This window comes from Arachis ipaensis, chromosome B10 (genome assembly GCF_059453495.1).
Source record: "Arachis ipaensis isolate K30076 ecotype BB chromosome B10, ASM5945349v1, whole genome shotgun sequence".
In the NCBI taxonomy this organism is placed as follows: domain Eukaryota; kingdom Viridiplantae; phylum Streptophyta; class Magnoliopsida; order Fabales; family Fabaceae; genus Arachis; species Arachis ipaensis.
The window spans coordinates 105,735,935-105,746,671 of record NC_142435.1 but is presented as its reverse complement, the minus strand read 5'-3'; the positions used below and the strand labels follow the sequence as shown (position 1 = coordinate 105,746,671).

General features: G+C 40.3%; 1 non-coding gene across 1 annotated transcript; it reads left to right on the top strand.

Annotated features, from left to right (window-relative positions):
* The first annotated feature begins 8,316 nt into the window (after window positions 1–8,316).
* Window positions 8,317–8,424, top strand: LOC148581191 (small nucleolar RNA R71). Its single transcript, XR_015896003.1, has one exon. It is a non-coding gene; the product is annotated as a small nucleolar RNA R71 (small nucleolar RNA).
* Window positions 8,425–10,737: the final 2,313 nt, after the last annotated feature.

Sequence of the window (10,737 nt, the reverse complement as noted above, 5' to 3'; positions counted from 1 at the left end):
ATTAGAGACTTCAGCTTGCCCATTGATTTGTGGATGATATGGAGTGGCCACCTTGTGGCGAATTCCATACCGAACCATGGCAGAGTAAAGCTGTTTATTGCAGAAGTGAGTGCCCCCATCACTGATTAGTACTCTAGGGACACCAAATCTGCTAAAGATATGTTTCTGGAGGAACTTCAGCACTATTTTAGTATCATTGTTGGGTGTGGCAATAGCCTCAACCCATTTTGATACATAGTCAACTGCCACCAGAATATAAGTGTTTGAGTATGATGGTGGGAAAGGTCCCATGAAGTCAATTCCCCATACGTCGAACAACTCAATTTCCAAGATTCCTTGTTGAGGCATGGGGTAACCATGAGGCAGATTGCCAGCTCTTTGGCAGCTATCACAGTTACGTACAAACTCTCGGGAATCTTTATAGAGTGTGGGCCAATAGAAGCCACATTGGAGGACCTTGGTGGCTGTTCGCTCACCTCCGAAATGGCCTCCATATTGAAATCCGTGGCAATGCCACAAGATCCTATGTGCTTCTTCTCTAGGCACACACCTACGGATAATTCCGTCTGCACATCTCTTAAAGAGATAAGGTTCATCCCACAAGTAGTACTTTGCATCAGTAATTAATTTTTTCTTCTGTATCCTGTTGTACTCCTTGGGTATGAACCTTGCAGCTTTATAGTTTGCAATATCGGCAAACCATGGTGTTTCCTGAATGGCAAACAAATGCTCATCTGGAAACGTCTCAGAGATCTCAAGAGAGGGGAGGGGCGTCCCTTCTACTGGCTCTATCCGTGATAGATGATCAGCCACTTGGTTCTCTGTCCCTTTTCTGTCTCTTATTTCTATATCAAACTCTTGCAGAAGCAATACCCATCTGATGAGCCTGGGTTTTGAATCCTGCTTTGTGAGTAGATATTTAAGAGCAGCATGGTCAGTATACACAATCACTTTTGATCCTACTAAGTATGATATGAACTTGTCAATGGCGTAAATCACTGCAAGTAATTCTTTTTCTGTGGTTGTGTAGTTTTTCTGGGCATCATTTAGAACGCGACTAGCATAATAAATGACGTGCAGAAGCTTGTCATGCCTCTGTCCCAATACTGCACCAATGGCGTGATCACTGGCATCACACATTAGCTCAAATGGTAACGTCCAGTCTGGTGCAGAAATGACTGGTGCTGTGACCAGCTTAGCTTTCAGTGTTTCAAACGCCTGCAGGCACTCTGTGTCAAACACAAATGGCGTGTCAGTAGCTAGCAGATTGCTTAGAGGTTTTGCGATTTTTGAAAAATCCTTTATAAACCTCCTATAGAATCCTGCATGCCCCAGAAAGCTTCTGATTGCCTTAACATTGGCAGGTGGTGGTAATTTTTCAATTACCTCTATTTTTGCTTGATCCACCTCTATTCCCTTGTTAGAGATTTTATGCCCAAGAACAATTCCTTTAGTCACCATGAAGTGACACTTTTCCCAGTTTAAAACTAGGTTGGTCTCTTGGCATCTTTTCAGAACAAGTTTCAGGTGGTCAAGGCAGGAGCTGAATGAGTCTCCATATACTGAGAAGTCATCCATGAAGACTTCCAGAAAATTTTCCACCATATCAGAGAAAATAGAGAGCATGCATCTCTGGAAGGTTGCAGGCGCATTACATAGCCCAAATGGCATCCTTCTATAAGTAAACACTCCGGATGGACATGTGAATGCTGTTTTCTCTTGATCCTGGGGATCTACTGCAATCTGGTTATAGCCTGAGTAGCCATCCAAAAAGCAGTAATAATCATGACCTGCTAGTCTTTCTAGCATCTGGTCTATGAATGGTAAAGGAAAATGATCCTTTCTGGTGGCTGTATTGAGCCTTCTGTAGTCAATACACATGCGCCACCCTGTAACTGTTCTTGTAGGAACCAGTTCATTTTTTTCATTATGAATCACTGTCATGCCTCATTTTTTTGGGACGACTTGAACAGGGCTCACCCAGGGGCTATCAGAAATAGGATAAATAATCCCAGCCTCCAGTAATTTGGTGACCTCTTTCTACACCACTTCTTTCATGGCTGGATTTAGCCGCCTCTGTGGTTGCACCACTGGTTTGGCATTATCTTCCAATAAGATTTTGTGCATGCATCTAGCTGGGCTTATGCCCTTAAGGTCACCTATGGACCACCCAAGAGCTGTCTTGTGTGTCCTTAGCACTTGAATAAGTGCATCCTCTTCCTGTGAATTTAAAGCAGAGCTTATGATCACTGGAAAAGTGTCACCTTCTCCCAGAAACACATATTTCAAGGATGGTGGTAATGGCTTGAGCTCGGGTTTAGGAGGTTTTTCCTCTTTCAGAAGAAAGTTCAGAGGCTCTTTCATGTCCTCTGAATCCTCCAAATCAGGCTGAACATCCTTAAAGATGTCTTCCAACTCTGATTCGAGACTCTCAGCCATGTTGATCTCTTCTACCAAAGAGTCAATAAGATCAACTTTCATGCAGTCTGTTGGTGTGTCTCGATGCTGCATGGCTTTAACAGCGTTCAACTTGAACTCATCATCATTGACTCTCAGGGTTATTTCCCCCTGTTGGACGTCAATGAGGGATCGTCCAGTTGCTAGGAAGGGTCTTCCTAGAATGAGAGTAGCACTCTTGTGCTCCTCCATTTCCAGCACAACAAAGTCAGTGGGAAAGGCGAATGGCCCAACTCTGACAATCATGTCCTCAATCACGCCTGATGGGTATTTAGTGGAACCATCAGCAAGTTGGAGACATATCCGGGTTGGTTTAACTTCTTCAGTTAAGCCAAGCTTCCTGATAGTGGATGCAGGTATTAGGTTGATGCTTGCCCCAAGATCGCATAAAGCTGTCTTGGTGCAATTACCTTCTAATATGCATGGTATCAGAAAACTCCCAGGGTCTTTAAGCTTTTCAGGAAAGCTCTTCAGAATGACTGCACTGCATTCTTCAGTGAGGAGAACTCTTTCTGTTTCTCTCCAATCCTTTTTATGACTCAAGATCTCTTTCATGAACTTGGCATAAGAAGGTATTTGCTCAAGTGCTTCTGCAAATGGAATTTTTATTTCAAGAGTCCTGAGATAATCTGCAAAGCGAGCAAATTGCTTATCCTGCTCCTCTTTTCGGAGTTTTTGAGGATAAGGTATCTTGGCTTTATATTCTTCAACCTTAGTTGCTGCAGGTTTATTGCCTACAGAAGTGGTTGAAGAAGCCTTTTTAGAGGGGTTGTTATCAGCATTTGTGTGTGTCTGATCCCTCACTGGCAATTGAGTGCCAGAGTTAGAAGCTGGAGTGAAACTGGACGCCAGCTCCTTGTCTGCTCCTGGCGTCTGAACGCCAGAACTGTGCCCATTTTGGGCGTTCAGCGCCAGATCTTGCCCATTTTGGGCGTTCAACGCCAGTCCTGCCTTGTTTCTGGCGTTGAACGCCAGTCCTGAGCATGGTCTGGGCGTTCAGTGCCAGCCTTCCACCAATTTTCTGGCATTTCAGTTCCAGAATTAATTTTCCTTGGGCTCTTACTGTCCTCAGGTGAATTTTGGGTGGTTTGCTCATTTCTTAGCTTTTTGCTGCCTTGAGGTGGGGTATTTAATGTTTTCCCACTTCTTAGTTGAACTGCTTGGCATTCTTCTGCTATTTGCCTTGACAGCTGCTGCTTTGTTTGCTTAAATTGTTCGTCCATATGTATATTAGCCATCCTTGTCTCTTGTAACCTGTCTTTAAATTCGGCTAACTGCTTTGTTAGAAAGTCCAATTGCTGATTGAATTCAGCAGCTTGTTTTACAGGACTGAGTTCAGCAGTTACTGTTTTAACCTCTTCATTCATGGAAGGGTTGCTGCTTAGGTACAGATGCTGATTCCTGGCAACTGTATCAATGAGCTCTTGAGCCTCTTCAATTATCTTTCTCATGTGGATAGATCCACCAGCTGAGTAATCTAGAGACATCTGAGCTCCTTCTGCAAGCCCATAGTAGAAGATGTCTAACTGAACCCACTCTGAAAATATTTCAGAGGGACATTTTCGTAGCATCTCTCTGTATCTCTCCCAGGCATCATAAAGAGATTCATTATCTCCTTGTCTAAAGCCTTGGATGTCCAGCCTTAGCTGTGTCATCCTTTTTGGAGGGAAATATTGATTCAGGAATTTTTCTGTCAGCTGTTTCCATGTCGTTATGCTGGCCTTAGGTTGGTTATTTAACCACCTCTTAGCTTGATCTTTTACAGCAAATGGAAACAGTAATAGTCTGTAGACATCCTGATCTATTTCCTTATCATGTACTGTGTCAGCAATTTGTAAAAATTGTGCCAGAAACTCTGTAGGTTCTTCCTGTGGAAGACCGGAATACTGGCAGCTTTGCTGCACCATGATAATGAGCTGAGGATTCAACTCAAAGCTACTAACTCCAATGGAGGGTATGCAGATACTACTCCCATATGAAGCAGTAGAGGGGTTAGAATATGACCCCAGAGTCCTCCTGGACTGTTCATTTCCACTTAGGTCCATGATGGAGAAAGGGAGATGATGTAAAATAGAAAAAAAATATTTTTATTTATTTATTTATATATTTATTTCGAAAATGAAATAAATTAAAATAAAATAAATAAAAATTGAGTGAAGATTTTCGAAAAACTGAGGAGAGAGAAAGTGGTTAGGAAGTTTTGAAAAGGATATGATGATTTTGAAAAAAAAAATTTTTAATTTTGAAATGAAAATCTGAATTTTAGAAATATATTTCGAAAATCTATTTTTAAAATAGAGAGAAAATATATTTTTGATTTTTAAGAGGAAAGAGAAAAACAATAAGATAGCACAAGATTTAAAATTTTTAGATCTAATGCTCCTTATTTTTGAAAATTTTGGAGGGAAAACACCAAGGAACACCAAACTTAAAAATTGTAAGATCAAGACACAAGGAAAACTCAAGAACACTTTGAAGGCTCACAAGAACACAAGAACATGAAGGAAGAACACCAAACTTAAAATTTTTTTAAAAACCAAAATAAATTTTTGAAAATTTTAAGAAAAATTAACAAGAAAACACCAAACTTAAAGTTTGGCACAGGATCTAATAGAAAAATTATTTTTGAAAAAGGTTTTAATAAGAAAATAAGGATTCTAAAATTTTAACACGACAATAACACGAGACTCTAAACAAAAAGAGAAATTTTTCCTAATCTAAGCAACAAAATAAACCGTTAGTTGTCCAAACACGAACAATCCCCGGCAACGGCGCCAAAAACTTGGTGCACAAATTGTGAATCACACTTTTCACAACTCGTACCACTAACCAGCAAGTGCACTGGGTCGTCCAAGTAATACCTCATGTGAGTAAGGGTCGAATCCCACGGAGATTGTTGGTTTGAAGCAATCTATGGATATCTTGTAAATCTTAGTCAGGAAGTCAAATATGTTTATCAGTTGAATTGTGAATAACCAAGAGAGCATAAATTAAAGGTTACTTGTTATGCAGTAATGGAGAATATGTTGGAGTTTTGGAGATACTTTGTCTTCTGAATCTCTGCTTTCCTCTGTCTTCTAATTCACGCACGCACGTCCTCCTATGGAAAGCTGTATGTAGGGGATCACCGTCGTCAATGGCTACATCCCATCCTCTCAGTGAAGAATGTGCTCACATGCTCTGTCACAGCACGGCTAATCATCTGTCGGTTCTCGATCATACTGGAATAGGATTCTTCATCCTTTTGAGTATGTCACTAACGCCCAACACTCGCGAGTTTGAAGCTCGTCACAGTCATTCGATCATTGAATCCTACTTGGAATACCACAGACAAGGTTTAGACCTTCCGGATTCTCATGAATGCCGCCATCAGTTCTAGCTTATACCACGGAGATTCTGATTACGGAATCTAAGAGACACTCATTCAATCGGATATAGAACAGAGGTGGTTGTCAGGCACACGTTCATGGTTTGAGGAAGGTGATGAATGTCACGGATCATCACCTTCATCACAGTTAAGCGCGAATGAACATCTTAGATAGGAACAAGCGTGTTTGAATAGAAAACAGAAATACTCGCATTAATTCATCGAGACACAGCAGAGCTCCTCACCCCCAACAATGGAGTTTAGAGACTCATGCCATCACCTTCTGGGGCCCACTTGGTGTGTGCTGGGCTGAGAATTAAGCAATCCACGTGCAGAGACCATTTGTGGAGTTGAACGCCAGTTTTTGTGCCAGTTTGGGCGTTCAACTCCAGCTTTTGATCCTTTTCTGGCGCTGGACGCCAGAATTGGACAGAGAACTGGCGTTAAACGCCAGTTTACGTCGTCTATCCTTGTGCAAAGTATGGACTATTATATATTTCGGGAAAGCTCTGGATGTCTACTTTCCAACGCAATTGGAAGCATGCCATTTCAAGTTTTGTAGCTCCAGAAAATCCACTTTGAGTGCAGGGAGGTCAGAATCCAACATCATCAGCAGTCCTTTTTCAGCCTGAATCAGATTTTTGCTCAGCTCCTTCAATTTCATCCAGAAAAATACCTGAAATTACAGAAAAACACACAACTCATAGTAAAGTCCAGAAATATGAATTTTTCCTAAAAACTAATGAAAATAAACTAAAAACTAACTAAAACATCCTCAAAACTATATGAAATTAACCCCAAAAAGCGTATAAAATATCCGCTCATCAACTTCCAACACCAAACTTAGAGTTTGGATATGGGAATTCAATACCAAACTTAGAGTTTGGCTGAGGCCTCCCAACACCAAACTTAGAGTTTGATTGTGGGGGCTTTGTTTGACTCTGTACTGAGAGAAGCTTTTCATGCTTCCTCTCCATGGTTACAGAAGGAGGACCTTGAGTTTTAAACACAAGGTAGTCCTCATTCAGTTGAAAGACCAACTCTCCTCTATCCACATCAATCACAGCTCTTGCTGTGGCTAGGAAGGGTCTTCCAAGGATAATGGATTCATCCTCATCCTTCCCAGTATCTAGGATTATGAAATCAGCAGGGATGTAAAGGCCTTCAACCTTTACTAACATGTCCTCTACTTGTCCATAAGCCTATTTTCTGGAATTGTCTGCCATCTCTAATGAGATTCTAGAAGCTTGTACCTCAAAGATTCCTTGTTTCTCTATTACAGAGAGTGGCATGAGGTTTATTCCTGACCCCAGGTCACATAGAGCCTTCTCAAAGGTCATGGTGCCTATGGTACAAGGTATTAGGAACTTTCCAGGATCCTGTTTCTTCTGAGGCAATCTCAGTTGATCCAGATCACTCAGTTCATTGGTGAGTAAGGGAGGTTCATCTTCCAAAGTCTCATTACCAAATAATTTGGCATTCAGCTTCATGATAGCACCAAGGTACTTGGCAACTTGCTCTTCAGTAACATCTTCATTCTCTTCAGAAGAAGAATACTCATCAGAGCTCATGAATAGCATAAGGAGGTTCAATGGAATCTCTATGGTCTCTAGATGAGCCTCAGATTCCTTTGGTTCCTCAGAGAGAAACTCCTTATTGATCTCTGGACGTCCCAGGAGGTCTTCCTCACTGGGATTCACGTCCTCCTCCTCTTTTGTGGTTTCGGCCATGATGGTCATTTCAATGGGCTTGCACTCTCCTTTTGGATTTTCTTCTGTATTGCTTAGGAGAGTACTAGAAGGGGTTTCAGTGATCCTTTTACTCAGCTGGCCCACTTGTGCTTCCAGATTTCTAATAGAGGACCTTGTTTCATTCATGAAACTTAAAGTGGCCTTAGATAGATCAGAGACTATATTTGCCAAGCTAGATGGATTCTGCTCAGAACTCTCTGTCTTTTGCTGAGTGGATGATAGAAAAGGCTTGCTATTGCTAAACCTATTTCTTCCACCATTATTAAAGCCTTGTTGAGGCTTTTGTTGATCCTTCCATGAGAGATTTGGATGATTTCTCCATGAGGGATTATAGGTGTTTCCATAGGGTTCACCTATGTAATTTACCTCTGCTATTGCAGGGTTCTCAGGAGCATAAGCTTCTTCTTCAGAAGATGCCTCTTGAGTACTGTTGGATGCAGCTTACATTCTATTCAGACTCTGAGAAATCATATTGACCTGCTGAGTCAATAGTTTGTTCTGAGCCAATATGGCATTCAGAGCATCAATTTCAAGAACTCCCTTCTTCTGAGGCGTCCTATTACTCACAGAATTCCTCTCAGAAGTGTACATAAACTAGTTGTTAGCAACCATGTCAATAAGTTCTTGAGCTTCTGCAGGCGTTTTCTTTAGGTGAATGGATCCACCTGCAGAAACATCCAATAACATCTTAGCTAATTCAGACAGACCATCATAGAATATATCCAGGATGGTCCATTCTGAAAGCATGTTAGAAGGACATTTTTTGGTCAGTTGCTTATATCTCTCCCAAGCTTCATTGAGGGATTCACCTTCTTTCTGTCTGAAGGTTTGAACATCCACTCTAAGCTTGCTAAGCTTTTGAGGAGGAAAGAACTTGGCTAAGAAAGCCGTGACCAGCTTATCCCAAGAGTTCAGGCTATCTTTGGGTTGAGAGTCCAACCACACTCTAGCTCTGTCTCTTACAGCAAACGGGAAAAGCATAAGCCTGTAGACCTCGGGATCAACCCCATTGGTCTTAACAGTATCATAGATCTGTAAGAACTCAGTTAAGAACTGAAAAGGATCTTCAGATGGAAGTCCATGAAACTTGCAGTTCTACTGCATCAGAGAAACTAATTGAGGTTTCAGCTCAAAGTTGTTTGCTCCAATGGAAGGGATGGAGATGCTTCTTCCATGTAAATTGGAATTCGGTGCAGTAAAGTCACCAAGCATCCTTGAAGAACTGAAGATTGATGGTTTAGAGGTTATAGTAAACTCTCGTTGCAAGTATAGTTACTAAACCAAGCAATCAACCTTTCTTACAAACGTTTTGGTTGTCACAAGTAACAAACCCCTTTGAAATTGATAACCGAGTATTCAAACCTCAGGTCGTCTTCTCAAGGAATTGCAGGGAGGTGTTCTTATTATTGATTATGAAAAAGTGTATTTTTGGGGAATGTTGAGTTTGGGCAATGGCACAGATATATTTAAATGACAAGTAAAATAAATAAATAACTGTAAACTAAACTCTTGGCAAGGTAAGAGAAATTGGAAGTCCAGACCAAGTTATCCTTATCAATGATAATGAAAATTGAATTTTAATTCCACTTAGTCAACCTTTACTAAAGTAAAGGAAAGTCAAGGGATTAATTAGTTTGATCTTCGAATCCTATTTATTTCCTAAGAAAAGATTCGGATTATTGAAGTTCAATTCAATTGGCAAGATAACAATTAACAATTATGCTGTTGAGTTGGATAACTCCTGAGTTACTGATTTCTTAACTAAAACCAAAAGGAAAAAAGTAAATCTACTGGGATAAAAATGCCTTCAGATGTAAAGCAACAATAACAATAATCATAAATTGAAATGCCTCAAATAACATTAATTAAGAAAATTATATGTAACATGGAAGAGTTCATAAATTAAATAAAAATAAAGAACCTGGGATTGAGAGTTACTCCTAAAACTAAGAGAAGTCCTAAATCCTAAGAGAGAGAGGAGAGAACCTCTCTCCAAACTAAATCTAAATCATGAGAAGTGAATTATGAGAGCCTCCTATGAATGGATGTAATTTCCCACTTTATAGCCTCAAATATGTATTTTCTGGGCCGCGAACTAGGTCGAAAACAGCCCGAAAATTGCTGGAGAAGAATTCAAACACGCTGATTTCCGTCACTGCGACGCGGCCGCATGAAGCACGCGGTCGCATCACCTAGCATCAGGGAAACTATAGCATATTATATATCAAATCGAAGCCCCGGACGTTAGCTTTCTAACGCAACTGGAACCGCATCATTTGGACCTCTGTATCTAAAGTTATAGCCGTTTGAGTGCGAAGAGGTCAGGCTGGACAGCTTAGCAATTTCTCCAACTTCTTGTATTCCTTCCACTTTTGCATGCTTTCTTTCCATCCTCTGAACCATTCTTGCCCTGTAATCCCTGAAATCACTCAACACACATATCAAGGTATCTAATGGTAATAAGAGAGGATTAATATTAGCAATTATAAGTCCAAAGAAGCATGTTTTCAATCAAAGCACATAATTAGGAAGGCAAATGTAAAACCATGCAAATAGTATGAATAAGTGGGTAAAGAGTTGATAAAATCCACTCAATTGAGCACAAGATAAACCATGAAATATTGGTTTATCAACCTCCCTACACTTAAACACTAGCATGTCCTCATGCTAAGCTCAAGAGAAACTATAAAGATGAAGAGGAATGATAGAGAGTATGCAATGCAACCTATGAATGCAACTACATGCAAAATGATTCTACCTACTTAGTTAAAAGTAAACAAATCCTTCAAGAAGAAATATGAACTGGATTTCACTAATTCAAATCATGAAAATGAAGTACAAATAGACTTTCAAGAAGAAAATAGCTCATGAAAGCAGGGAACAAGGAATTGAGCATCGAACCCTCACTGGTAGTGTATACACTCTAATCACTCAAGTGTTTTTAGGTTCGATTCTCTCAATTCTCTACTAACCTTACTTTCTAAGGCTTGCTCTTCATCAAACAATCAACATAAATTTAATGCACAAATACACAAATCAAGAGGTCTTTTAAGGGTTGTAATGGGGTTAGGGTCAAGGTAGGATTGTATTTGGCCAAGTGGACTAAAATCTGAATCCTTAATTAACTTAAACTTTCCACCTAACTTTAGACAATCCATGTAA